The following is a 20540-nucleotide window of genomic DNA, read 5'->3' as shown; positions in this document are numbered from 1 at the left end:
AGTGCAAGTACAGTCGAATGCAAAGTTAAAAATGATGTTTTTAATAAATTTGCACTCACAATAAACAGAATGATAAAAAGCATGTAACCACTATTGTGGGTTAAGACATTTGTCAGGCATTCGTGGAGGAAATCGCAGGGGCAGCACACCCAGAGTGCAATGGGTGAGCCTTGCCCTGGGAGAAGCACCTTCATGATCATAGTATCTCACCTGGCAGGTAAGTAGGAGTTGGGCTAGAGCTGGGGAGGGTCGCTGCTCGGGCACCCCCCTGTCAAGTGAAGGAGATCCAACTGAGGCAGCACAAGGAAACTCTCGAAAGAAGAACAAAGCTAGAAGAAGATCTGAGACAAATAAATCTGACTTTTACCAGAGCTGACCAGAGGAAAGCACAAACACAGTCCCCCACTACCACAAATAATGCAATCGAGTTTCCCACATTTGGGGAAATCACAGGGGTCAGCATACCCAGAATGCAATGAATGAACCTAACCCTGGGAGAACAATCTTCATGACCATGGTATCTCCTTTGCAAAATAAGTATGATTTGGGATAGAGCTGGGAAGGGCCGCTGCTCAGGCACATCTCTGTCAAGTAAAGGAGATTCAACTGAGGCAGCACAAGGGAACTCTCATCTGGGGACAACAACTGCAGGGAGAACACATATTTTCAGATGAACATGGGAGGGCAGAAGGCTGCCTAATACTGAAGCACCCCCAAACAACAAATCAAATGCAACAACTAGTGCAAGCATTCCTGGGGGAAGGCCTGCAGCAGATGGATTTGCATATGGTGATGTCATCCAAGCAGTGGGTCAAAGTTGGCTTCAACCCTCGTCTGCATATGAAAAGAGAAAAGGGGCGTGCAGGGCATGGCGGCCTTTTGCAGCGCTTGGATGACCCCTAGTTCGCATTAAACACCTCCACTCTTCTTCGGTGTGGGGCTCATGTTGGCTATGCCCCAGCCCCTGAAGCATTCAAGCTGATTTCTTGCAGCAGCTGGGCACTGTAACAGCTCCAAAGCTGCTCTGTAAGGCAAGTAAAAGGGTGTGGGCCCTGCAGCACTACCTGTAGTTCGCATTGTGCGTTGGAAGACACAAAGTAAGCAGACGGGAGAAGTCAGGATAGTGCGCAAGGGCATAGAAGGGAGCTGCTCAAGAAAAGAGAAGTGGAAACAGACAGCAAACTAGGCTGGAGAGAGACCTGAGACAAAGAGATCTGAATTATACGAGAGCCGACCAGGGGAAACACAAATTATGCAGTCAAGTTTCCCACATTTGGGGAAATCGCAGGAGCAGCACACCCAGAGTGCAATGGGTGAGCCTTGCCCTGGGAGAAGCACCTTCATGATCATAGTATCTCACCTGGCAGGTAAGTAGGAGTTGGGCTAGAGCTGGGGAGGGTCGCTGCTCGGGCACCCCCCTGTCAAGTGAAGGAGATCCAACTGAGGCAGCACAAGGGAACTCTCGAAAGAAGAACAAGGCTAGAGGAAGATCTGAGACAAATAAATCTGACTTTTACCAGAGCTGACCAGAGGAAAGAACAAACACAGTCCCCCACTACCACAAATAATGCAGTCGAGTTTCCCACATTTAGGGAAATCATAGGGGTCAGCATACCCAGAATGCAATGAATGAACCTCACCCTGGGAGAACAATCTTCAGGACCATGGTATCTCCTATGCAAAATAAGTATGATTTGGGATAGGGCTGGGGAGGGCCGCTGCTCAGGCACATCTCTGTCAAGTAAAGGAGATTCAACTGAGGCAGCACAAGGGAACTCTCATCTGGGGACAACAACTGCAGGGAGAACACATATTTTCAGATGAACATGGGAGGGCAGAAGGCTGCCTAATACTGAAGCACCCCCAAACAACAAACCAAATGCAACAACTAGTGCAAGCATTCCTAGGGGAAGGCCTGCAGCAGATGGATTTGCATATGGTGATGTCATCCAAGCAGTGGGTCAAAGTTGGCTTCAACCCTTGTCTGCATATGAAAAGAGAAAAGGGGCATGCAGGGCATGGCGGCCTTTTGCGGCGCTTGGATGACCCCTAGTTCGCATTAAACACCTCCACCCTCCTTCGGTGTGGGGCTCATGTTGGCTATGCCCCAGCCCCTGAAGCATTCAAGCTGATTTCTTGCAGCAGCTGGGCACTGTAACAGCTCCAGAGCTGCTCTGTAAGGCAAGTAAAAGGGTGTGGGCCCTGCAGCACTACCTGTAGTTCGCATTGTGCGTTGGAAGGCACAAAGTAAGCAGACGGGAGAAGTCAGGATAGTGCGCAAGGGCATAGAAGGGAGCGGCTCAAGAAAAGAGAAGTGGAAACAGACAGCAAACTAGGCTGGAGAGAGACCTGAGACAAAGAGATCTGAATTATACAAGAGCCGACCAGGGGAAACACAAATTATGCAGTCAAGTTTCCCACATTTGGGGAAATCAGAGGGGCAGCACACCCAGAGTGCAATGGGTGAGCCTTGCCCTGGGAGAAGCACCTTTTATCTCACCTTGCAGGTAAATAGGAGTTGGGCTAGAGCTGAGTGTTAGGCGCCGGGGTCCGCGATGTCCTCGCGGCCTGGCGCCTAGCAACTAGGGACGCCGTGCGTGCATAGCCGCCGGCTCCCTAGCAACGCAGGGACGCTGAGCGGCTGAGCCGCCCGGACCCTGGCAACGGGGACGCCATGGGCGGACCGCGTTCCCCGTTGCAGGGTCAGATTACAACATACACGCTGGTCTTGTGGGTGTGCAGCAGGGCAGCTGCACAGCATTTGGGGCAATTAGACTGGGGGCATCTGATTGGAGGACTCTTTGTTAAATGCTTTCCAGGTGCTTCGCACAGACGCCGGTAATAGCTTCCTGCATGCTGCTTTGGTTTGCTGAACGTCTGTTCCAGTCCTGCTGTGTCCGGTCATTCCTGTCCTCAGAAGTCCAGTATCTTGGAGTTGTCATCTCATCCCAAGAAGTCGTTTGGTCCCCTGTAGTCCTCAATGATCACCAGAGAATATCGAGTGGTCGTGAGTTGCGGCTCTGCCGTGTGTTGCGGCTCAGCCGCTTTATCTTTATATTCTGTTTTCAGAGCATTTGCAGAGGGTTCCGCTTCCACAAGTCCTCTCCGGAACTCGGCGGTGCCGGGTAGGAGAGTGGACAAGTGGATATTTTGGTTGTCCTTTTCCCTGGCGGTTTTTCCCGCACATATTCTAGTTTTAAGTTAGCTTGTAGCCCCTGGCCTGGTTGTTTAGTCAGAGGGACCCTTGTTATCACCCTGTCTCGGATTTCCCATTGTCTCCCATTAAGACCTGAGGGGGCATCGGAGTTGGGCAGACATAATCCGCCCTTCAAACGTGGCTGCCATGGGCTCAAGCAACCATAGTCTCGCAGGGGATTTCTGACAGCACGGGCGAGACAATGGAGTTAGGGCGCAAGGGGCTATTTTCCATTCCCGCTCCCTTCCCCAGCATTACGTTCCAGTGCTCCGGTCCTTGCAATAAGATCTCCTCAGACCAGAGTGCTGGAATCATAACATTATTACCGGCCATACCAAAAACTAAAATTAAACAGGGTTTAATTTTTTCTCATTCAGTTTTTGTTAAAGTTTTTTGGCCTCATGAATCCGACAGGTTTAGGGCCAAATCCTGGCCAGCTCTTAGTCAATCAGATTCAAGAACTTACTCAGATGGTTCAGGATCTTTCTCTTCGGGTGAGGTCGCAGGAAGATCTTTTGCGAGCCTCCCCAAAGGTAGTCCCTGAACCAAAGATGCATTTGCCCGACCGTTTTTCTGGTGATAGAAAATAATTTTTTAATTTTAAAGAATCCTGTAAACTTTATTTTCGTTTAAGACCTACTTCCTCTGGTACTGAATCTCAGCGGGTTGGGATTCATTAAAGCTAAAAAGAAAGCACACTCGTTCTATCTTTAAACTGATAAAAGAAACCCCAATAATATGGGGCATGCAAAAATTGAGATAAAACTCAGTTATGCTCCTCTCCACGGAAATCTTTAATAAAAGGCGAAAGATTTGTTCGTTCTGAAGAGAAACCAGAGCATGACCAAGATTCCACCTGTTGCCTGAGTGCCATGCCAGCAGTCCTCATTCAGCTCAAAGTGAGCACCCAATTTGAAAGAAAGACAGCAGATTTCTCACCAGGCTTCCCCTTGCTATAAACATGGTTTGTACTCTTTTCCATGTGCTCCCAGATCTTTCAAGCAATTAGTGTGGTCAAGAAAGTTCTGTTTGAAAAGAAACAAACATTTACTGTCATTTCTATGCAAATGAGCTTACATTAAAGCATACTCGTTCTGTCTTTAAACTGATAAAAGATACCCTAATAATATGGGGCATGCAAACATTGAGATAAAACTCAATTATGCTCCTCTCCACGGAAATCTTTAGTAAAAGGCGAAAGATTTGTTCGTTCTGAAGAGAAACCAGAGCATGACCAAGATTCCACCTGTCGCCTGAGTGCCATGCCAGCAGTCCTCATTCAGCTCAAAGTGAGCACCCAATTTAAAAGAAAGAAAGCAGATTTCTCACCAGGCTTCCCCTTGCTATAAACATGGTTTGTACTCTTTTCCATGTGCTCCCAGATCTTTCAAGCAATTAGTGTGGTCAAGAAAGTTCTGTTTGAAAAGAAACAAACATTTACTGTCATTTCTATGCAAATGAGCTTACATTAAAGCATACTCGTTCTGTCTTTAAACTGATAAAAGATACCCCAATAATATGGGGCATGCAAACATTGAGATAAAACTCAATTATGCTCCTCTCCACGGAAATCTTTAGTAAAAGGCGAAAGATTTGTTCGTTCTGAAGAGAAACCAGAGCATGACCAAGATTCCACCTGTCGCCTGAGTGCCATGCCAGCAGTCCTCATTCAGCTCAAAGTGAGCACCCAATTTGAAAGAAAGAAAGCAGATTTCTCACCTGGCTTCCCCTTGCTATAAGCATGGTTTGTACTTTTTTCCATGTGCTCCCAGATCTTTCAAGCATGTAGCATGGTCAAGAAAGTTCAGTTTGAAAAGAAACAAACATTTACTGTCATTTCTATGCAAATGAGCTTACATTAAAGCACACTCATTCTATCTTTAAACCGATAAAAGAAACCCCAATAAGATGGAGCATGCAAAAATTGAAATAAAACTCGGTTTTGCTCCTCTTCATGGAATTCTTTAATAAAAGGCGAAAGATTTGTTCGTTCTGAAGAGAAACCAGAGCATGACCAAGATTCCACCTGTCGCCTGAGTGCCATGCCAGCAGTCCTCATTCAGCTCAAAGTGAGCACCCAATTTGAAAGAAGGAAAGCAGATTTCTCACCAGGCTTCCCCTTGCTATAAACATGGTTTGTACTCTTTTCCATGTGCTCCCAGATCTATCAAGCAATTAGTATAGTCAAGAAAGTTCTGTTTGAAAAGAAACAAACATTTACTGTCATTGTTATGCAAATGAACTTACATTAAAGCTAACAAGAAAGCACACTCGTTCTGTCTTTAAACTGATAAAAGAAACCCCAATAATATGGAGCATGCAAAAATTAAGATAAAACTCAGTTTTGCTCCTCTCCACGGAAATCTTTAATAATAGGCGAAATATTTGTTAGTTCTAAAGAGAAACCAGAGCATGACCAAGATTCCACCTGTCGCCTGAGTGCCATGCCAGCAGTCCTCATTCAGCTCAAAGTGAGCACCCAATTTGAAAGAAAGAAAGCAGATTTCTCACCAGGCTTCCCCTTGCTATAAACATGGTTTGTACTCTTTTCCATGTGCTCCCATATCTTTCAAGCAATTAATGTAGTCAAGAAAGTTCTGTTTGAAAAGAAACAGACATTTACTGTCATTGTTATGCAAATGAGCTTACATTAAAGAACACTCGTTCTATCGTTAAACCGATAAAAGAAACCCCAATAAGACGGGGCATGCAAAAATTTAGATAAAACTCAGTTTTGCTCCTCTCCACGAAAATCTTTAGTAAAAGGCGAAAGATTTGTTCATTCTGAAGAGAAACCAGAGCATGACCAAGATTCCACCTGTCGCCTGAGTGCCATGCCAGCAGTCCTCATTCAGCTCAAAGTGAGCACCCAATATGAAAGAAAGCAGATTTCTCACCAGGCTTCCCCTTGCTATAAGCATGGTTTGTACTCTTTTCCATGTGCTCCCAGATCTTTCAAGCAATTAGTATAGTCAAGAAAGTTCTGCTTGAAAAGAAACAGACATTTACTGTCATTGTTATGCAAATAAACTTACATTAAAGAACACTCGTTCTATCGTTAAACCGATAAAAGAAACCCCAATAAGACAGGGCATGCAAAAATTTAGATAAAACTCAGTTTTGCTCCTCTCCACGAAAATCTTTAGTAAAAGGCGAAAGATTTGTTCATTCTGAAGAGAAACCAGAGCATGACCAAGATTCCACCTGTTGCCTGAGTGCCATGCCAGCAGTCCTCATTCAGCTCAAAGTGAGCACCCAATTTGAAAGAAAGAAAGAAAGCAGATTTCTCACCTGGCTTCCCCTTGCTATAAGCATGGTTTGTACTATTTTCCATGTGCTCCCAGATCTTTCAAGCATGTAGCATGGTCAAGAAAGTTCAGTTTGAAAAGAAACAAACATTTACTGTCATTTCTATGCAAATGAGCTTACATTAAAGCATACTCGTTCTGTCTTTAAACTGATAAAAGATACCCCAATAATATGGGGCATGCAAACATTGAGATAAAACTCAATTATGCTCCTCTCCACGGAAATCTTTAGTAAAAGGCGAAAGATTTGTTCGTTCTGAAGAGAAACCAGAGCATGACCAAGATTCCACCTGTCGCCTGAGTGCCATGCCAGCAGTCCTCATTCAGCTCAAAGTGAGCACCCAATTTGAAAGAATGAAAGCAGATTTCTCACCAGGCTTCCCCTTGCTATAAACATGGTTTGTACTCTTTTCCATGTGCTCCCAGATCTATCAAGCAATTAGTATAGTCAAGAAAGTTCTGTTTGAAAAGAAACAAACATTTACTGTCATTGTTATGCAAATAAATTTACATTAAAGCTAACAAGAAAGCACACTCGTTCTGTCTTTAAACTGATAAAAGAAACCCCAATAATATGGAGCATGCAAAAATTGAGATAAAACTCAGTTTGCTCCTCTCCACGGAAATCTTTAATAAAAGGCGAAATATTTGTTAGTTCTAAAGAGAAACCAGAGCATGACCAAGATTCCACCTGTCGCCTGAGTGCCATGCCAGCAGTCCTCATTCAGCTCAAAGTGAGCACCCAATTTGAAAGAAAGAAAGCAGATTTCTCACCAGGCTTCCCCTTGCTATAAACATGGTTTGTACTCTTTTCCATGTGCTCCCAGATCTTTCAAGCAATTAATGTGGTCAAGAAAGTTCTGTTTGAAAAGAAACAGACATTTACTGTCATTGTTATGCAAATGAGCTTACATTAAAGAACACTAGTTCTATCGTTAAACCGTAAAAAGAAACCCCAATAAGACGGGGCATGCAAAAATTTAGATAAAACTCAGTTTTGCTCCTCTCCACGAAAATCTTCAGTAAAAAGCGAAAGATTTGTTCATTCTGAAGAGAAACCAGAGCATGACCAAAATTCCACCTGTCGCCTGAGTGCCATGCCAGCAGTCCTCATTCAGCTCAAAGTGAGCACCCAATATGAAAGAAAGAAATCAGATTTCTCACCAGGCTTCCCCTTGCTATAAACATGGTTTGTACTCTTTTCCATGTGCTCCCAGATCTATCAAGCAATTAGTATAGTCAAGAAAGTTCTGTTTGAAAAGAAACAAACATTTACTGTCATTGTTATGCAAATAAACTTACATTAAAGCTAACAAGAAAGCACACTCGTTCTGTCTTTAAACTGATAAAAGAAACCCCAATAATATGGAGCATGCAAAAATTAAGATAAAACTCAGTTTTGCTCCTCTCCACGAAAATCTTTAGTAAAAGGCGAAAGATTTGTTCATTCTGAAGAGAAACCAGAGCATGACCAAGATTCCACCTGTCGCCTGAGTGCCATGCCAGCAGTCCTCATTCAGCTCAAAGTGAGCACCCAATTTGAAAGAAAGAAAGAAAGAAAGCAGATTTCTCACCTGGCTTCCCCTTGCTATAAGCATGGTTTGTACTATTTTCCATGTGCTCCCAGATCTTTCAAGCATGTAGCATGGTCAAGAAAGTTCAGTTTGAAAAGAAACAAACATTTACTGTCATTTCTATGCAAATGAGCTTACATTAAAGCATACTCGTTCTGTCTTTAAACTGATAAAAGATATCCCAATAATATGGGGCATGCAAACATTGAGATAAAACTCAATTATGCTCCTCTCCACGGAAATCTTTAGTAAAAGGCGAAAGATTTGTTCGTTCTGAAGAGAAACCAGAGCATGACCAAGATTCCACCTGTCGCCTGAGTGCCATGCCAGCAGTCCTCATTCAGCTCAAAGTGAGCACCCAATTTGAAAGAATGAAAGCAGATTTCTCACCAGGCTTCCCCTTGCTATAAACATGGTTTGTACTCTTTTCCATGTGCTCCCAGATCTATCAAGCAATTAGTATAGTCAAGAAAGTTCTGTTTGAAAAGAAACAAACATTTACTGTCATTGTTATGCAAATACATTTACATTAAAGCTAACAAGAAAGCACACTCGTTCTGTCTTTAAACTGATAAAAGAAACCCCAATAATATGGAGCATGCAAAAATTGAGATAAAACTCAGTTTGCTCCTCTCCACGGAAATCTTTAATAAAAGGCGAAATATTTGTTAGTTCTAAAGAGAAACCAGAGCATGACCAAGATTCCACCTGTCGCCTGAGTGCCATGCCAGCAGTCCTCATTCAGCTCAAAGTGAGCACCCAATTTGAAAGAAAGAAAGCAGATTTCTCACCAGGCTTCCCCTTGCTATAAACATGGTTTGTACTCTTTTCCATGTGCTCCCAGATCTTTCAAGCAATTAATGTGGTCAAGAAAGTTCTGTTTGAAAAGAAACAGACATTTACTGTCATTGTTATGCAAATGAGCTTACATTAAAGAACACTCGTTCTATCGTTAAACCGATAAAAGAAACCCCAATAAGACGGGGCATGCAAAAATTTAGATAAAACTCAGTTTTGCTCCTCTCCACGAAAATCTTCAGTAAAAAGCGAAAGATTTGTTCATTCTGAAGAGAAACCAGAGCATGACCAAGATTCCACCTGTCGCCTGAGTGCCATGCCAGCAGTCCTCATTCAGCTCAAAGTGAGCACCCAATATGAAAGAAAGAAATCAGATTTCTCACCAGGCTTCCCCTTGCTATAAGCATGGTTTGTACTCTTTTCCATGTGCTCCCAGATCTTTCAAGCAATTAGTATAGTCAAGAAAGTTCTGCTTGAAAAGAAACAGACATTTACTGTCATTGTTATGCAAATAAACTTACATTAAAGCTACCAAGAAAGCACACTCGTTCTGTCTTTAAACTTATAAAAGAAACCCCAATAACATGGGGCATGCAAAAATTGAGATAAAACTTAATTTTGCTCCTCTCCACGGAAATCTTTAGTAAAAGGCGAAAGATTTGTTCGTTCTGAAGAAAAACCAGAACATGACCAAGATTCCACCTGTTGCCTGAGTGCCATGCAAGCAGTCCTCAATCAGCTCAAAGTGAGCAACCAATTTGAAAGAAAGACAGCAGATTTCTCACCAGGCTTCCCCTTGCTACAAAACATGGTTTGTACTCTTTTCCATGTGCTCACAGATCTTTCAAGCAATTAGTGTGGTCAAGAAAGTTCTGTTTGAAAAGAAACAAACATTTACTGTCATTTCTATGCAAATGAGCTTACATTAAAGCACACTCGTTCTATCTTTAAACCAATAAAAGAAACCCCAATAAGATGGGGCATCCAAAAATTGAGATAAAACTCAGTTTTGCTCCTCTCCACGGAAATCTTTAATAAAAGGCGAAAGATTTGTTCATTCTGAAGAGAAACCAGAGCATGACCAAGATTCCACCTGACGCCTGAGTGCCATGCCAGCAGTCCTCATTCAGCTCAAAGTGAGCACCCAATTTGAAAGAAAGACAGCAGATTTCTCACCAGGCTTCCCCTTGCTACAAAACATGGATTGTACTCTTTTCCATGTGCTCCCAGATCTTTCAAGCAAGTAGCATGGTCAAGAAAGTTCTGTTTGAAAAGAAACAAACATTTACTGTCATTTCTATGCAAATGAGCTTACATTAAAGCGCACTCATTCTATCTTTAAACCGATAAAAGAAACCCCAATAAGATGGGGCATGCAAAAATTGAGATAAAACTCGGTTTTGCTCCTCTCCACGGAAATCTTTAGTAAAAGGCGAAAGATTTGTTCATTCTGAAGAGAAACCAGAGCATGACCAAGATTTTCATCTGAAAATATGTGTTCTCCCTGCAGTTGTTGTCCCCAGATGAGAGTTCTCTTGTGCTGCCTCAGTTGAATCTCCTTTACTTGACAGAGATGTGCCTGAGCAGCGGCCCTCCCCAGCCCTATCCCAAATCATACTTATTTTGCATAGGAGATACCATGGTCATGAAGATTGTTCTCCCAGGGTGAGGTTCATTCATTGCATTCTGGGTATGCTGACCCCTGTGATTTCCCCAAATGTGGGAAACTCGACTGCATTATTTGTGGTAGTAGGGGGACTGTGTTTGTGCTTTCCTCTGGTCAGCTCTGGTTAAAGTCAGATTTATTTGTCTCAGATCTTCCTCTAGCCTTGTTCTTCTTTCGAGAGTTCCCTTGTGCTGCCTCAGTTGGATCTCCTTCACTTGACAGGGGGGTGCCCGAGCAGCGACCCTCCCCAGCTCTAGCCCAACTCCTACTTACCTGCCAGGTGAGATACTATGATCATGAAGGTGCTTCTCCCAGGGCAAGGCTCACCCATTGCACTCTGGGTGTGCTGCCCCTGCGATTTCCCCAAATATGGGAAACTTGACTGCATAATTTGTGTTTCCCCTGGTTGGCTCTCGTATAATTCAGATCTCTTTGTCTCAGGTCTCTCTCCAGCCTAGTTTGCTGTCTGTTTCCACTTCTCTTTTCTTGAGCCGCTCCTTTCTATGCCCTTGCGCACTATCCTGACTTCTCCCGTCTGCTTACTTTGTGCCCTCCAATGCTCAATGCAAATTACAGGTAGTGCTGCAGGGCCCACACCCTTTTACTTGCCGTACAGAGCAGCTCTGGAGCTGTTACAGTGCCCAGCTGCTGCAAGAAATCAGCTTGAATGCTTCAGGGGCTGGGGCATAGCCAACATGAGCCCCACACCGAAGGAGGGTGGAGGTGTTTAATGCGAACTAGGGGTCATCCAAGCGCCGCAAAAGGCCGCCATGCCCCGCACGCCCCTTTTCTCTTTTCATATGCAGACAAGGGTTGAAGCCAACTTTGACCCACTGCTTGGATGACATCACCATATGCAAATCCATCTGCTGCAGGCCTTCCCCCAGGAATGCTTGCACTAGTTGTTGCATTTGGTTTGTTGTTTGGGGGTGCTTCAGTATTAGGCAGCCTTCTGCCCTCCCATGTTCATCTGAAAATATGTGTTCTCCCTGCAGTTGTTGTCCCCAGATGAGAGTTCCCTTGTGCTGCCTCATTTGAATCTCCTTTACTTGAAAGAGATGTGCCTGAGCAGCGGCCCTCCCCAGCCCTATCCCAAATCATACTTAGTTTGCATAGGAGATACCATGGTCATGAAGATTGTTCTCCCAGGGTGAGGTTCATTCATTGCATTCTGGGTATGCTGACCCCTGTGATTTCCCCAAATGTGAGAAACTCGACTGCATTATTTGTGGTAGTGGTGGACTGTGTTTGTGTTTTCCTCTGGTAAAAGTCAGATTTATTTGTCTCAGATCTTCCTCTAGCCTTGTTCTTCTTTCGAGAGTTTCCTTGTGCTGCCTCAGTTGGATCTCCTTCACTTGACAGGGGGGTGCCCGAGCAGCGACCCTCCCCAACTCTAGCCCAACTCCTACTTACCTGCCAGGTGAGATACTATGATCATGAAGGTGCTTCTCCCAGGGCAAGGCTCACCCATTGCACTATGGGTGTGCTGCTCCTGCGAGTTCCCCAAATGTGGGAAACTTGACTGCATAATTTGTGTTTCCCCTGGTCGGCTCTCGTATAATTCAGATCTCTTTGTCTCAGGTCTCTCTCCAGCCTAGTTTGCTGTCTGTTTCCACTTCTCTTTTCTTGAGCCGCTCCCTTCTATGCCCGTGTGCACTATCCTGACTTCTCCCGTCTGCTTACTTTGTGCTTTCCAAAGCACAATGTGAACTACAGGTAGTGCTGCAGGGCCCACACCCTTTTACTTGCCTTACAGAGCAGCTCTGGAGCTGTTACAGTGCTCAGGTGCTGCAAGAAATCAGCTTGAATGCTTCAGGGGCTGGGGCATAGCCAACATGAGCCCCACACCGAAGGAGGGTGGAGGTGTTTAATGCGAAATAGGGGTCATCCAGGCGCCGCAAAAGGCCGCCATGCCCTGCACGCCCCTTTTCTCTTTTCATATGCAGATGAGGGTTGAAGCCAACTTTGACCCACTGCTTCGATGACATCACCATATGCAAATCCATCTGCTGCAGGCCTTCCCCCAGGAATGCTTGCACTAGTTGTTGCATTTGGTTTGTTGTTTGGGGGTGCTTCAGTATTAGGCAGCCTTCTGCCCTCCCATGTTCATCTGAAAATATGTGTTCTCCCTGCAGTTGTTGTCCCCAGATGAGAGTTCCCTTGTGCTGCTTCAGTTGAATCTCCTTTACTTGACAGAGATGTGCCTGAGCAGCGGCCCTCCCCAGCCCTATCCCAAATCATACTTATTTTGCATAGGAGATACCATGGTCATGAAGATTGTTCTCCCAGGGAAAGGTTCATTCATTGCATTCTGGGTATGCTGACCCCTGTGATTTCCCCAAATGTGGGAAACTCGACTGCATTGTTTGTGGTAGTGGGGGACTGTGTTTGTGCTTTCCTCTGGTCAGCTCTGCTAAAAGTCAGATTTCTTTGTCTCAGATCTTCCTCTAGCCTTGTTCTTATTTCGAGAGTTTCCTTGTGCTGCCTCAGTTGGATCTCCTTCACTTAACAGGGGTGTACCCGAGCAGCGACCCTCCCCAGCTGTAGCCCAACTCCTACTTACCTGCCAGGTGAGATACTATGATCATGAAGGTGCTTCTCCCAGGGCAAGGCTCACCCATTGCACTCTGGGTGTGCTGCTCCTGCGATTTCCCCAAATGTGGGACACTTGACTGCATAATTTGTGTTTCCCCTGGTCGGCTCTCGTATAATTCCGATCTCTTTGTCTCAGGTCTCTCTCCAGCCTAGTTTGCTGTCTGTTTCCACTTCTTTTTTATTGAACCCCTCCCTTCTATACCCTTGTGCACTATCCTGACTTCTCCTCCCGTCTGCTTACTTTGTGCCTTCCAATGCACAATGCAAACTACAGGTAGTGCTGCATGGCCCACACCATTTTACTTGCCTTACAGAGCAGCTCTGGAGCTATTACAGTGCCCCGCTGCTGCAAGAAATCAGCTTGAATGCTTCAGGGGCTGGGGCATGGCCAACATGAGCCCCACACCGAAGGAGGGTGGGGGTGTTTAATGCGAACTAGGGGTCATCCAAGCACCGCAAAAGGCTGCCATGCCCTGCACGCCCCTTTTCTCTTTTCATATGCAGATGAGGGTTGAAGCCAACTTTGACCCACTGCTTGGATGACATCACCATATGCAAATCCATCTGCTGCAGGCCTTCCCCCAGGAATGCTTGCACTAGTTGTTGCATTTGGTTTGTTGTTTGGGGGTGCTTCAGTATTAGGCAGCCTTCTGCCCTCCCATGTTCATCTGAAAATATGTGTTCTCCCTGCAGTTGTTGTCCCCAGATGAGAGTTCCCTTGTGCTGCCTCAGTTGAATCTCCTTTACTTGACAGAGATGTGCCTGAGCAGCGGCCCTCCCCAGCCCTATCCCAAATCATACTTATTTTGCATAGGAGATACCATGGTCATGAAGATTGTTCTATTCACTGCATTCTGGGTATGCTGACCCTTTTGATTTCCCCAAATGTGGGAAACTCGACTGCTTTATTTGTGGTAGTGGGGGACTGTGTTTGTGCTTTTCTCTGGTCAGCTCTGGTAAAAGTCAGATTTCTTTGTCTCAGATCTTCCTCTAGCCTTGTTCCTCTTTCGAGAGTTCCCTTGTGCTGCCTCAGTTGGATCTCCTTCACTTGACAGGGGGGTACCCGAGCAGCGACCCTCCCCAGCTCTAGCCCAACTCCTACTTACCTGCCAGGTGAGATACTATGATCATGAAGGTGCTTCTCCCAGGGCAAGGCTCACCCATTGCACTCTGGGTGTGCTGCCCCTGTGAATTCCCCAAATGTGGGAAATTTGACTGCATAATTTGTGTTTCCCCTGGTGGGCTCGCGTATATTTCAGATCTCTTTGTCTCAGGTCTCTCTCCAGCCTAGTTTGCTGTCTGTTTCCACTTCTCTTTTCTTGAGCCGCTCCCTTCTATGCCCTTGCGCACTATCCTGACTTCTCCCGTCTGCTTACTTTGTGCCTTCCAACGCACAATGCGAACTACAGGTAGTGCTGCAGGGCCCACACCCTTTTACTTGCCTTACAGAGCAGCTCTGGAGCTGTTACAGTGCCCAGCTGCTGCAAGAAATCAGCTTGAATGCTTCAGGGGCTGGGGCATAGCCAACATGAGCCCCACACCGAAGGAGGGTGGAGGTGTTTAATGCGAACTAGGGGTAATCCAAGCGCCGCAAAAGTCCGCCATGCCCTGCACGCCCCTTTTGTCTTTTCATATGCAGACGAGGGTTGAAGCCAACTTTGACCCACTGCTTGGATGACAATAAGTATGATTTGGGATAGGCTAGAGGAAGATCTGAGACAAAGAAATCTGACTTTTACCAGAGCTGACCAGAGAAAAGCACATACACAGTCCCCCACTACCACAAATAATGCAGTCGAGTTTCCCACATTTGGGGAAATCACAGGGGTCAGCATACCCAGAAGGCAATGAATGAACCTCACCCTGGGAGAACAATCTTCATGACCATGGTATCTCCTATGCAAAATAAGTATGATTTGGGTTAGGGCTGAGGAGGGACGCCGCTCAGGCACATCTCTGTCAAGTAAAGGAGATTCAACTGAGGCAGCACAAAGGAACTCTCATCTGGGGACAACAACTGCAGGGAGAACACATATTTTCAGATGAACATGGGAGGGCAGAAGGCTGCCTAATACTGAAGCACCCCCAAACAACAAACCAAATGCAACAACTAGTGCAAGCATTCCTGGGGGAAGGCCTGCAGCAGATGGATTTGCATATGGTGATGTCATCCAAGCAGTGGGTCAAAGTTGGCATCAACCCTCATCTGCATATGAAAAGAGAAAAGGGGCGTGCAGGGCATGGCGGCCTTTTGCGGCGCTTGGATGACCCCTAGTTCGTATTAAACACCCCCACCCTCCTTCGGTGTGGGGCTCATGTTGGCCATGCCCCAGCCCCTGAAGCATTCAAGCTGATTTCTTGCATCAGCTGGGCACTGTAATAGCTCCAGAGCTGCTCTGTAAGGCAAGTAAAATGGTGTGGGCCCTGCAGCACTACCTGTAGTTTGCATTGTGCATTGGAAGGCACAAAGTAAGCAGACGGGAGAAGTCAGGATAGTGCGCAAGGGCATAGAAGAGAGCGGCTCAAGAAAAGAGAAGTGGAAACAGACAGCAAACTAGGCTGGAGAGAGACCTGAGACAAAGAGATCTGAATTATACGAGTGCCGACCACAAATAATGCAGTCAAGTGTCCCTCATTTGGGGAAATCGCAGGAGCAGCACACCCAGAGTGCAATGGGTGAGCCTTGCCCTGGGAGAAGCACCTTCATGATCATAGTATCCCACCTGGCAGGTAAGTAGGAGTTGGGCTAGACCTGGGGAGGGTCGCTGCTCGGGCACCCCCCTGTCAAGTGAAGGAGATCCAACTGAGGCAGCACAAGGGAACTCTCGAAAGAAGTACAAAGCTAGAGGAAGATCTGAGACAAAGAAATCTGACTTTTACCAGAGCTGACCAGAGGAAAGAACAAACACAGTCCCCCACTACCACAAATAATGCAGTCGAGTTTCCCACATTTGGGGAAATCACAGGGGTCAGCATACCCAGAATGCAATGAATGAACCGCACCCTGGGAGAACAATCTACATGACCATGGTATCTCCTATGCAAAATAAGTATGATTTGGGATAGGGCTGGGGAGGGCCGCTGCTCAGGCACATCTCTGTCAAGTAAAGGAGATTCAACTGAGGCAGCACAAGGGAACTCTCATCTGGGGACAACAACTGCAGGGAGAACACATATTTTCAGATGAACATGGGAGGGCAGAAGGCTGCCTAATACTGAAGCACCCCCAAACAACAAACCAAATGCAACAACTAGTACAAGCATTCCTGGGGGAAGTTCTGCAGAAGACAGATTTGCATACGGTGATGTCATCCAAGCAGTGGGCCAAAGTTGGCTGGAACCCTCATCTGCATATGAAAAGAGAAAAGGGGTATGCAGGGCATGGCGGCCTTTTGCGGCGCTTGGATGACCATTAGTTCGCATTAAACACCCCCACCCTCCTTCGGTGTGGGGCTCATGTTGGCCATGCCCCAGCCCCTGAAGCATTCAAGCTGATTTCTTGCAGCAGCTGGGCACTGTAACAGCTCCAGAGCTGCTCTGTAAGGCAAGTAAAAGGGTGTGGGCCCTGCAGCACTACCTGTAGTTTGCATTGTGCTTTGGAAGGCACAAAGTAAGCAGACAGGAGGAGAAGTCAGGATAGTGCACAAGGGTATAAAAGGGAGGGGCTCAAGAAAAAAGAAGTGGAAATAGACTGGAGAGAGACCTGAGACAAAGAGATCTGAATTATACGAGAGCCGACCAGGGGAAACACAAATTATGCAGTCAAGTTTCCCACATTTGGGGAAATCGCAGGGGCAGCACACCCAGAGTGCAATGGGTGAGCCTTGCCCTGGGAGAAGCACCTTCATGATCATAGTATCTCACCTGGCAGGTAAGTAGGAGTTGGGCTAGAGCTGGGGAGGGTCACTGCTCGGGTACCCCCCTGTCAAGTGAAGGAGATCCAACTGAGGCAGCACAAGGTAACTCTCGAAAGAACAAGGCTAGAGGAAGATCTGAAACGAAGAAATCTGACTTTTACCAGAGCTGACCAGAGGAAAACACAAACACAGTACCCCACTACCACAAATAATGCAGTTGAGTTTCCCACATTTGGGGAAATCACAGGGATCAGCATACCCAGAATGCAATGAATGAACCTCACCCTGGGAGAATAATCTTCATGACCATGGTATCTCCTTTGCAAAATAAGTATGATTTGGGATAGGGCTGGGGAGGGCCGCTGCTCAGGCACATCTCTGTCAAGTAAAGGAGATTCAACTGAGGCAGCACAAGGGAACTCTCATCTGGGGACAACAACTGCAGGGAGAACACATATTTTCAGATGAACATGGGAGGGCAGAAGGCTGCCTAATACTGAAGCACCCCCAAACAACCAACCAAATGCAACAACTAGTGCAAGCATTCCTGGGGGAAGGCCTGCCGCAGATGGATTTGCATATGGTGATGTCATCCAAGCAGTGGGTCAAAGTTGGCTTCAACCCTCGTCTGCATATGAAAAGAGAAAAGGGGCGTGCAGAGCATGGCGGCCTTTTGCGGCGCTTGGATGACCCTTAGTTCGCATTAAACACCCCCACCCTCCTTCGGTGTGGGGCTCATGTTGGCCATGCCCCAGCCCCTGAAGCATTCAAGCTGATTTCTTGCAGCAGCTGGGCACTGTAACAGCTCCAGAGCTGCTCTGTAAGGCAAGTAAAAGGGTGTGGGCCCTGCAGCACTACCTGTAGTTTGCATTGTGCTTTGGAAGGCACAAAGTAAGCAGACAGGAGGAGAAGTCAGGATAGTGCACAAGGGTATAAAAGGGAGGGGCTCAAGAAAAAAGAAGTGGAAACAGACAGCAAACTAGGCTGGAGAGAGACCTGAGACAAAGAGATCTGAATTATATGAGAGCCGACCAGGGGAAACACAAATTATGCAGTCAAGTTTCCCCCATTTAGGGAAATTGCTGGGGCAGCACACCCAGAGTGCAATGGGTGAGCCTTGCCCTGGGAGAAGCACCTTCATGATCATAGTATCTCACCTGGCAGGTAAGTAGGAGTTGGGCTAGAGCTGGGGAGGGTCGCTGTTCGGGCACCCCCCTGTCAAGTGAAGGAGATCCAACTGAGGCAGCACAAGGGAACTCTCGAAAGAAGAACAAGGCTAGAGGAAGATCTAAGACAAAGAAATTTGACTTTTACCAGAGCTGACCAGAAGAAAGCACAAACACAGTCCCCCACTACCACAAATAATGCAGTCGAGTTTCCCACATTTGGGGAAATCACAGGGGTCAGCATACCCAGAATGCAATGAATGAACAATCTTCATGACCATGGTATCGCCTATGCAAAATAAGTATGATTTGGGATAGGGCTGGGGAGGGCCGCTGCTCAGGCACATCTCTGTCAAGTAAAGGAGATTCAACTGAGGCAGCACAAGGGAACTCTCATCTGGGGACAACAACTGCAGGGAGAACACATATTTTCAGATGAAAATCTTGGTCATGCTCTGGTTTCTCTTCAGAACGAACAAATCTTTCGCCTTTTATTAAAGATTTCCGTGGAGAGGAGCAAAACCGAGTTTTATCTCAATTTTTGCATGCCCCATCTTATTGGGGTTTCTTTTATCGGTTTAAAAATAGAATGAGTGTGCTTTAATGTAAGCTCATTTGCATAGAAATGACAGTAAATGTTTGTTTCTTTTTAAACTGAACTTTCTTGACCATGCTACATGCTTGAAAGATCTGGGAGCACATGGAAAACAGTACAAACCATGCTTATAGCAAGGGGAAGCCAGGTGAGAAATCTGCTTTCTTTCAAATTGGGCGCTCACTTTGAGCTGAATGAGGACTGCTGGCACGGCACTCAGGCGACAGGAGCAATCTTGGTCATGCTCTGGTTTCTCTTCAGAACGAACAAATCTTTCGCCTTTTATTAAAGATTTCTGTGGAGAGGAGCAAAACTGAGTTTTATCTCAATTTTTGCATGCCCCATTTTATTGGGGTTTCTTTTATCGGTTTAAAGATAGAACGAGTGTGCTTTAATGTAAGCTCATTTGCATAGAAATGACAGTAAATGTTTGTTTCTTTTCAAACAGAACTTTCTTGACCACACTAATTGCTTGAAAGATCTGGGAGCACATGGAAAAGAGTACAAACCATGTTTATAGCAAGGGGAAGCCTGGTGAGAAATCTGCTTTCTTTCTTTCAAATTGGGTGCTCACTTTGAGCTGAATGAGGACTGCTGGCATGGCACTCAGGAGACAGGTGGAATCTTGGTCATGCTCTGGTTTCTCTTCAGAATGAACAAATCTTTTGCCTTTTACTAAAGATTTCCGTGGAGAGGAGCAAAACTGAGTTTTATCTCAATTTTTGCATGTCCCGTCTTATTCGGGTTTCTTTTATCGGTTTAAAGACTGAACGAGTGTGCTTTATTGTAAGCTCATTTGCATAGAAATTACAGTAAATGTTTGTTTCTTTTCAAACAGAACTTTCTTGACTATACTAATTGCTTGAAAGATCTGGGAGCACATGGAAAAAGAGTACAAACCATATTTATAGCAAGGGGAAGCCTGGTGAGAAATCTGCTTTCTTTCTTTCAAATTGGGTGCTCACCTTGAGCTGATTGAGGATTGCTGGCATGGCACTCAGGCGACAGGTGGAATCTTGGTCATGCTCTGGTTTCTCTTCAGAACGAACAAGTCTTTCGCCTTTACTAAAGATTTCCGTGGAGAGGAGCAAAATTGAGTTTTTTCTCAATTTTTGCATGCCCCATTTTATTGGGGTTTCTTTTATCGGTTTAAAGATAGCACGAGTGTGCTTTAATGTAAGCTCATTTGCATAGAAATGACAGTAAATGTTTGTTTCTTTTCAAACAGAATTTTCTTGACCATGCTACTTGCTTGAATGATCTGGGAGCACATGGAAAACAGTACAAACCATGCAGTATCACAAGAGCCTTTATTTGATCTTTCATGAAGATAGAGCAGAATTGAGGACACGTCAACAATTTCTGCCGAAGGTGGTTTATCTTTTGCTACTGACACCTTCGTTGAGTCAAAGTCTCTGGCTGTGGTCAGAACTTTGAAAATTTATGTCACCAGAACGGTTCAGATTAGGAAAACAGAGGCTCTGTTTGTCCTGTATGCTCCCAACAGGATAGGGTGTCCTGCTTCCATGCAGACCATTATGCGCTGGATCTGTGGTAAGATTCAGCATGCTCATTCCACGGCAGGATTGCCGTTACTGAATTAGGTGAAGACCCATTCTACTAGAAAGGTGGGTTCATCCTGGGCAGCTGGTCGGGGAGTCTTGGCATTGCAACTTTGCCGAGCAGCTATTTAGTAAACACTTTTGCTAAGTTTTACAAGTTTGATACCTTGGCCGATGATAACCTCAAGTTGGGTCATTCGGTGCTGCAGAGTCGTACGCACTC

At 45.7% G+C, this 20540-nt stretch overlaps 33 non-coding genes and 6 pseudogenes across 33 annotated transcripts; 12 read left to right on the top strand and 27 right to left on the bottom strand.

Moving 5' to 3' along the window:
- Positions 1–377: 377 nt before the first annotated feature.
- On the bottom strand, positions 378–541 carry LOC134967311 (U1 spliceosomal RNA). The gene has a single exon (XR_010188812.1). It is a non-coding gene; the product is annotated as a U1 spliceosomal RNA (small nuclear RNA).
- Positions 542–1212: 671 nt separating this feature from the next.
- Positions 1213–1375, bottom strand: LOC134967582 (U1 spliceosomal RNA). The gene has a single exon (XR_010189033.1). It is a non-coding gene; the product is annotated as a U1 spliceosomal RNA (small nuclear RNA).
- A 152-nt stretch (positions 1376–1527) lies between these two features.
- On the bottom strand, positions 1528–1691 carry LOC134967496 (U1 spliceosomal RNA). The gene has a single exon (XR_010188964.1). It is a non-coding gene; the product is annotated as a U1 spliceosomal RNA (small nuclear RNA).
- A 2231-nt stretch (positions 1692–3922) lies between these two features.
- On the bottom strand, positions 3923–4038 carry LOC134967830 (U5 spliceosomal RNA). Its single transcript, XR_010189184.1, has one exon. It is a non-coding gene; the product is annotated as a U5 spliceosomal RNA (small nuclear RNA).
- A 274-nt stretch (positions 4039–4312) lies between these two features.
- On the bottom strand, positions 4313–4428 carry LOC134967851 (U5 spliceosomal RNA). The gene has a single exon (XR_010189201.1). It is a non-coding gene; the product is annotated as a U5 spliceosomal RNA (small nuclear RNA).
- A 274-nt stretch (positions 4429–4702) lies between these two features.
- LOC134967835 (U5 spliceosomal RNA) lies at positions 4703–4818 on the bottom strand. Its single transcript, XR_010189188.1, has one exon. It is a non-coding gene; the product is annotated as a U5 spliceosomal RNA (small nuclear RNA).
- A 274-nt stretch (positions 4819–5092) lies between these two features.
- On the bottom strand, positions 5093–5208 carry LOC134967898 (U5 spliceosomal RNA). Its single transcript, XR_010189241.1, has one exon. It is a non-coding gene; the product is annotated as a U5 spliceosomal RNA (small nuclear RNA).
- A 286-nt stretch (positions 5209–5494) lies between these two features.
- LOC134967914 (U5 spliceosomal RNA) lies at positions 5495–5610 on the bottom strand. The gene has a single exon (XR_010189252.1). It is a non-coding gene; the product is annotated as a U5 spliceosomal RNA (small nuclear RNA).
- Positions 5611–5884: 274 nt separating this feature from the next.
- On the bottom strand, positions 5885–6000 carry LOC134967843 (U5 spliceosomal RNA). Its single transcript, XR_010189195.1, has one exon. It is a non-coding gene; the product is annotated as a U5 spliceosomal RNA (small nuclear RNA).
- A 270-nt stretch (positions 6001–6270) lies between these two features.
- Positions 6271–6386, bottom strand: LOC134967852 (U5 spliceosomal RNA). Its single transcript, XR_010189202.1, has one exon. It is a non-coding gene; the product is annotated as a U5 spliceosomal RNA (small nuclear RNA).
- A 278-nt stretch (positions 6387–6664) lies between these two features.
- Positions 6665–6780, bottom strand: LOC134967834 (U5 spliceosomal RNA). Its single transcript, XR_010189187.1, has one exon. It is a non-coding gene; the product is annotated as a U5 spliceosomal RNA (small nuclear RNA).
- A 286-nt stretch (positions 6781–7066) lies between these two features.
- On the bottom strand, positions 7067–7181 carry LOC134967919 (U5 spliceosomal RNA). Its single transcript, XR_010189256.1, has one exon. It is a non-coding gene; the product is annotated as a U5 spliceosomal RNA (small nuclear RNA).
- Positions 7182–7455: 274 nt separating this feature from the next.
- On the bottom strand, positions 7456–7571 carry LOC134967908 (U5 spliceosomal RNA). Its single transcript, XR_010189249.1, has one exon. It is a non-coding gene; the product is annotated as a U5 spliceosomal RNA (small nuclear RNA).
- A 286-nt stretch (positions 7572–7857) lies between these two features.
- LOC134967842 (U5 spliceosomal RNA) lies at positions 7858–7973 on the bottom strand. Its single transcript, XR_010189194.1, has one exon. It is a non-coding gene; the product is annotated as a U5 spliceosomal RNA (small nuclear RNA).
- A 282-nt stretch (positions 7974–8255) lies between these two features.
- Positions 8256–8371, bottom strand: LOC134967845 (U5 spliceosomal RNA). Its single transcript, XR_010189196.1, has one exon. It is a non-coding gene; the product is annotated as a U5 spliceosomal RNA (small nuclear RNA).
- Positions 8372–8657: 286 nt separating this feature from the next.
- On the bottom strand, positions 8658–8772 carry LOC134967917 (U5 spliceosomal RNA). Its single transcript, XR_010189255.1, has one exon. It is a non-coding gene; the product is annotated as a U5 spliceosomal RNA (small nuclear RNA).
- Positions 8773–9046: 274 nt separating this feature from the next.
- On the bottom strand, positions 9047–9162 carry LOC134967907 (U5 spliceosomal RNA). The gene has a single exon (XR_010189248.1). It is a non-coding gene; the product is annotated as a U5 spliceosomal RNA (small nuclear RNA).
- Positions 9163–9448: 286 nt separating this feature from the next.
- LOC134967848 (U5 spliceosomal RNA) lies at positions 9449–9564 on the bottom strand. The gene has a single exon (XR_010189199.1). It is a non-coding gene; the product is annotated as a U5 spliceosomal RNA (small nuclear RNA).
- Positions 9565–9839: 275 nt separating this feature from the next.
- On the bottom strand, positions 9840–9955 carry LOC134967827 (U5 spliceosomal RNA). The gene has a single exon (XR_010189181.1). It is a non-coding gene; the product is annotated as a U5 spliceosomal RNA (small nuclear RNA).
- A 275-nt stretch (positions 9956–10230) lies between these two features.
- On the bottom strand, positions 10231–10346 carry LOC134967817 (U5 spliceosomal RNA). Its single transcript, XR_010189173.1, has one exon. It is a non-coding gene; the product is annotated as a U5 spliceosomal RNA (small nuclear RNA).
- Positions 10347–10490: 144 nt separating this feature from the next.
- On the top strand, positions 10491–10655 carry LOC134967294 (U1 spliceosomal RNA). The gene has a single exon (XR_010188799.1). It is a non-coding gene; the product is annotated as a U1 spliceosomal RNA (small nuclear RNA).
- Positions 10656–10807: 152 nt separating this feature from the next.
- LOC134967655 (U1 spliceosomal RNA) lies at positions 10808–10970 on the top strand. Its single transcript, XR_010189079.1, has one exon. It is a non-coding gene; the product is annotated as a U1 spliceosomal RNA (small nuclear RNA).
- Positions 10971–11641: 671 nt separating this feature from the next.
- LOC134967516 (U1 spliceosomal RNA) lies at positions 11642–11805 on the top strand. The gene has a single exon (XR_010188981.1). It is a non-coding gene; the product is annotated as a U1 spliceosomal RNA (small nuclear RNA).
- A 142-nt stretch (positions 11806–11947) lies between these two features.
- Positions 11948–12110, top strand: LOC134967688 (U1 spliceosomal RNA). Its single transcript, XR_010189102.1, has one exon. It is a non-coding gene; the product is annotated as a U1 spliceosomal RNA (small nuclear RNA).
- A 671-nt stretch (positions 12111–12781) lies between these two features.
- LOC134967454 (U1 spliceosomal RNA) lies at positions 12782–12945 on the top strand. The gene has a single exon (XR_010188931.1). It is a non-coding gene; the product is annotated as a U1 spliceosomal RNA (small nuclear RNA).
- Positions 12946–13097: 152 nt separating this feature from the next.
- Positions 13098–13239, top strand: LOC134967694 (U1 spliceosomal RNA; annotated as a pseudogene).
- A 695-nt stretch (positions 13240–13934) lies between these two features.
- Positions 13935–14083, top strand: LOC134967793 (U1 spliceosomal RNA; annotated as a pseudogene).
- A 152-nt stretch (positions 14084–14235) lies between these two features.
- On the top strand, positions 14236–14387 carry LOC134967754 (U1 spliceosomal RNA; annotated as a pseudogene).
- Positions 14388–14886: 499 nt separating this feature from the next.
- Positions 14887–15050, bottom strand: LOC134967502 (U1 spliceosomal RNA). Its single transcript, XR_010188969.1, has one exon. It is a non-coding gene; the product is annotated as a U1 spliceosomal RNA (small nuclear RNA).
- Positions 15051–15732: 682 nt separating this feature from the next.
- LOC134967773 (U1 spliceosomal RNA) lies at positions 15733–15875 on the bottom strand (annotated as a pseudogene).
- Positions 15876–16027: 152 nt separating this feature from the next.
- On the bottom strand, positions 16028–16191 carry LOC134967460 (U1 spliceosomal RNA). Its single transcript, XR_010188935.1, has one exon. It is a non-coding gene; the product is annotated as a U1 spliceosomal RNA (small nuclear RNA).
- A 662-nt stretch (positions 16192–16853) lies between these two features.
- LOC134967559 (U1 spliceosomal RNA) lies at positions 16854–17016 on the bottom strand. Its single transcript, XR_010189014.1, has one exon. It is a non-coding gene; the product is annotated as a U1 spliceosomal RNA (small nuclear RNA).
- A 149-nt stretch (positions 17017–17165) lies between these two features.
- LOC134967497 (U1 spliceosomal RNA) lies at positions 17166–17329 on the bottom strand. Its single transcript, XR_010188965.1, has one exon. It is a non-coding gene; the product is annotated as a U1 spliceosomal RNA (small nuclear RNA).
- A 695-nt stretch (positions 17330–18024) lies between these two features.
- LOC134967757 (U1 spliceosomal RNA) lies at positions 18025–18166 on the bottom strand (annotated as a pseudogene).
- Positions 18167–18318: 152 nt separating this feature from the next.
- Positions 18319–18466, bottom strand: LOC134967792 (U1 spliceosomal RNA; annotated as a pseudogene).
- Positions 18467–18610: 144 nt separating this feature from the next.
- LOC134967829 (U5 spliceosomal RNA) lies at positions 18611–18726 on the top strand. Its single transcript, XR_010189183.1, has one exon. It is a non-coding gene; the product is annotated as a U5 spliceosomal RNA (small nuclear RNA).
- Positions 18727–18996: 270 nt separating this feature from the next.
- On the top strand, positions 18997–19112 carry LOC134967841 (U5 spliceosomal RNA). The gene has a single exon (XR_010189193.1). It is a non-coding gene; the product is annotated as a U5 spliceosomal RNA (small nuclear RNA).
- Positions 19113–19386: 274 nt separating this feature from the next.
- Positions 19387–19503, top strand: LOC134967828 (U5 spliceosomal RNA). Its single transcript, XR_010189182.1, has one exon. It is a non-coding gene; the product is annotated as a U5 spliceosomal RNA (small nuclear RNA).
- A 274-nt stretch (positions 19504–19777) lies between these two features.
- Positions 19778–19892, top strand: LOC134967856 (U5 spliceosomal RNA). The gene has a single exon (XR_010189205.1). It is a non-coding gene; the product is annotated as a U5 spliceosomal RNA (small nuclear RNA).
- The last annotated feature ends 648 nt before the right edge of the window (positions 19893–20540 follow it).

Source organism: Pseudophryne corroboree, chromosome 10 (genome assembly GCF_028390025.1).
Source record: "Pseudophryne corroboree isolate aPseCor3 chromosome 10, aPseCor3.hap2, whole genome shotgun sequence".
NCBI lineage: Eukaryota > Metazoa > Chordata > Amphibia > Anura > Myobatrachidae > Pseudophryne > Pseudophryne corroboree.
Note: the sequence above shows the minus strand (reverse complement) of the source record. Positions and strands in the feature narration are given on the sequence as shown.